Source organism: Orycteropus afer, unplaced genomic scaffold (genome assembly GCF_000298275.1).
Source record: "Orycteropus afer afer isolate SDZICR_OR568_19922 unplaced genomic scaffold, OryAfe1.0 scaffold00134, whole genome shotgun sequence".
Classification (NCBI taxonomy): domain Eukaryota; kingdom Metazoa; phylum Chordata; class Mammalia; order Tubulidentata; family Orycteropodidae; genus Orycteropus; species Orycteropus afer.
In genome coordinates, this window is record NW_006921721.1 from 1,558,311 (window position 1) to 1,561,903 (window position 3,593).

General features: G+C 41.9%; 1 non-coding gene across 1 annotated transcript; it reads left to right on the forward strand.

The window, feature by feature from the left end:
• Window positions 1–2,982: 2,982 nt before the first annotated feature.
• Window positions 2,983–3,114, forward strand: LOC122150405. Its single transcript, XR_006163648.1, has one exon. It is a non-coding gene; the product is annotated as a small nucleolar RNA SNORA44 (small nucleolar RNA).
• The last annotated feature ends 479 nt before the right edge of the window (window positions 3,115–3,593 follow it).

Sequence of the window (3,593 nt, forward strand, 5' to 3'; positions counted from 1 at the left end):
TTTTGGCTGAAGATATTGAGCTTTTCCACCACCTCTTGCCACAGATGTAGTCAATCTGATTCCTGTGTGTTCCATCTGGTGAAGTCCACGTGTAGAGACGCTGTTTGTATTGTTGAAAAAAGGTCATTGGTCTTGCAAAATTCTACCATGCGAGTTCCAGCATTATTTCTGTCACCAAGGCTAAATTTTCCAACTACCAGTGATTCTTTTTTCTTTCCAACTTTTGCATTCCAGTCAACAGTGATAATTAACACATCCTGATTGCATGTTCAGTCAATTTCCGACTGCAGAAGTTGATAAAAATCCTCAATTTCTTCATCTTTGGCCTTGGTGGTTGGTGCATAAATTTGAATAATAGTCATATCAATGGGTCTTCCTTGTAGGCGTATGGATATTATCCTATCACTGACAGCATTGTATTTCAGGACAGATCTCGAAACATCATTTGTGATGATGAATGTCACGCCATTCCTCTTCAAACTGTCATTCCTGGTAAATGGTTGTCTGATTCAAAATGGCCAAAACCCATCCATTTCAGCTTACTAATGCCGAGGATATCAATCTTTATGTGTTCTAATTCATTTTTGACAACTTCCAATTTTCCTAGATTCATACTTCATACATTCTATGTTCTGGTGATTAATGGATGTCTGCAGCTGTTTGTCCTCAATTTGAGTGGTGCCACATCAGCAAATGGTCTCAAAAGCTTTACCTTATCCTTATGAGTAAGGTTAGGTTTACTCTGATGATGCAGCTCTTTCCCAGTCCTATTTTGAGAGCCTTCTAACCTAACCGGCCTATTCATACAGTTGTGCAGTAATGTATCAGACAGTGTTTTTTTTGCTATTCATAAGGTTTTCCCTGGCCAGTTCTTTGAGAAGTGGATGGCTTCTTCCTTCTTCCTAGTCTGTCTCACTCTGTAAACTGGGCTGATACCTGTGCACCATGTGTATCCTGCTGGGTTTGAAACACCAGTGGCTCAGCCTCAAAATTCACATCAACATGTCACCATGATAGGACAAACCGACAGACAAGTTTGTCTCCCTGTTGGAAACTTCTCGTACCACCCTTACCTGGGTCCCTGCGGCGAATCCTCTTCTGTCCCTGTTCCTGGGCCTTTTCCTACCATTTCTTTCACTCTCCTGCACTGCTGCTTTGGGTGTGCCTGGGTTCCCTCTCCTCAACTGGATCCCTGCAGCTGACACACACACTGGAGAACCAAGACAGGCGCTTCTGGCTGGACTCAAACCTTTTGGTTAGCAGTTGAGTGTGTTAGCCATTTGCATGACCCAGGAATTCTATGTTACTGTTACTGCTGCCCTAATAAAATAAGCATCCATATCCTATGGTTTAATATAATAAAGGCTTATTTATTGCTCACATGAAGTCCAATGCAGCTCAGGCAACTCTCCAAGGCAATTCTCCACACAGGGTTCTGGGACCCAGGCTCCCTTCATCTTATGATGTCACCACTTCAGCATATGGATTCATAGACACAACAGCTTTTACATCCACATATCATTTTAACTCATGTTATATTGGTTAAAAGTTGTTACAGGATCCTCCCTAACTGCTAGGTGCCTGGGAAGTACAGAGGAGGATATGGAACATTTGGTGAGTACTACCACGTCACTACAGAAAATAGTTAGGGAAAAGTATGCTTTTGGAACCCCAAGTATTTACATAGAAGATATTATATCTGCCTCTTACTAGATGTGTTATGTTGGCAGGCTATTTAACCCGGTGTGCTGCAGTTTTCCTATACATAAAAAATAAATAATAATATCTATTTCATAGATTCGTAGCATAGGTTAAGCAGCACAATCTCTGTAAAGCATTTGGAATAGTGCCTGAAATATTGTAAGTTCAAGTTGGTGATAACTATTATTATTATTGATATAGAAAACTTGGGAGAAGAGACAAAAAGAACTTGACTTGGAATAAAGTTCTTAACAACAGGATGGATAGGAAAAATAAAGGATTTGGCACTTTTTAGTCTTGGTAAGCTTGGGGAATACAAGCACCGTGGCCAAGTGGTCTATAAGGTAATGTCCTTGAGGAAGTGGGACAAAGAAGAAAAATAGTTGTTTTGATGTATTTGTATAGTATTCTTTTAAGAGACATTTCTGAAAATTAAGGAGCTCTGATAGCACAGGGCCTAAAGCATCTGAGTGCTAACCAGAAAGTTGGTGGTTCAAACCCACCAGCCACTCCACAGAAGCAACACTGGGCCATCTACTTCTGTAAAGATTTACTGCCTTGGAAACCCAAAGGCGGTTGTTATGAGTCAGAATCAATTTGATGGCAGTGGGTTTGGTTTTTTGGTCTTCTGAAAATTCTTCATAGTAGACTAGATTTTTAATAAAGGGCATGGATAAAAAGGATTCAACTGGCAGGATCAGATGCAAATGGCTAACTGAAAGGTTGGAGGTTCGAGTCCACTCAGAGGCAGCTCAGAAGACAGGGCTGATGATCTACCTCTGAAAAATCAGCCACTGAAAATGCTATGGAGCACAGTTCTACTCTGAGCTGGCAGCACCTGTTTTTCTGGTTATAATGAACTGAAAGATGCTCTTCAGACTCCTTGCAATAGAAGATGCCAAATGAATTCATTTATGAGGAAAACATTCCACCTGTGATTTCTAGATGTGCCAAATAACCACAACAGGGCCTGCAAAGGCAGAATGAGCAGTGTTTACAAACGTACTGTCAGGAGCTGGGCTGCAGGTGTTCAAGTCCTGACTCTGACTCTTACTAACTATAAACATTCATCCCCTTTGTGCCTCAAATTCATTATCTGTAAAATGGTAATAATAATTGTATTTCCTACACCATAGGGTGGCTATGAAGATTAAAGGTATCAATGTATTTAAAGAACTTAGAAATACTAGCTATATAGTGACTGCTCATCTATTGCTAACTCTTTCAATCTATTCTGAAGAAAATGAAGAAATATAAATCATGCTAAAAATGATCAGGAGACAGCATGTTCCTAAGGTCTGTGGCTGGTTGTGGCCACTGGATCTCTAACTGCATGCAATAGCAACCTGGAAAGACTTTTGACAGTTCAGGTCAGCATAAAACCTGTAGCTGCCATTCACCTTTCCTATAAACTCATCAGGGCTTGGGCTGGAAGCCTTCCACCAGAGGCCATCAGTGTTCTGGTTACCTAGTGCTGCTCTGACAAGAAATATACCACAAATGGGATGGCCTTAACAAACTAGAGTTTATTCTTACAATTTGGAGGCTTTAAGTCCATGTTCAAAGTGCCAGGCTCTAGGGGTTGGGTGAAAGCCCCTCAACCTTGGGGTCCAGCTTTGCCTCCTGCTCCTGGCCCACTGGAACTAGAGGTGTTTCTTCACCCAGACAGCTGCTGGCTGCTGAGGCTGAGAAACCCCAAGGTTGACAAGTAAAAAGGCACAGTCCCGATGTTACCACACCACACGGCAGGCCATTAACTTAAGTCCACTGTAAGCCCAAGGTCGGCAGAGCATAGCAGGCTACTGAGCAACGACATAGCTACATGCAGGGTCCAAGCGTGCCATAGGCTAGAGACCATTTCCAAGGCTTCTCCTTATATACAGGAAGCAGAG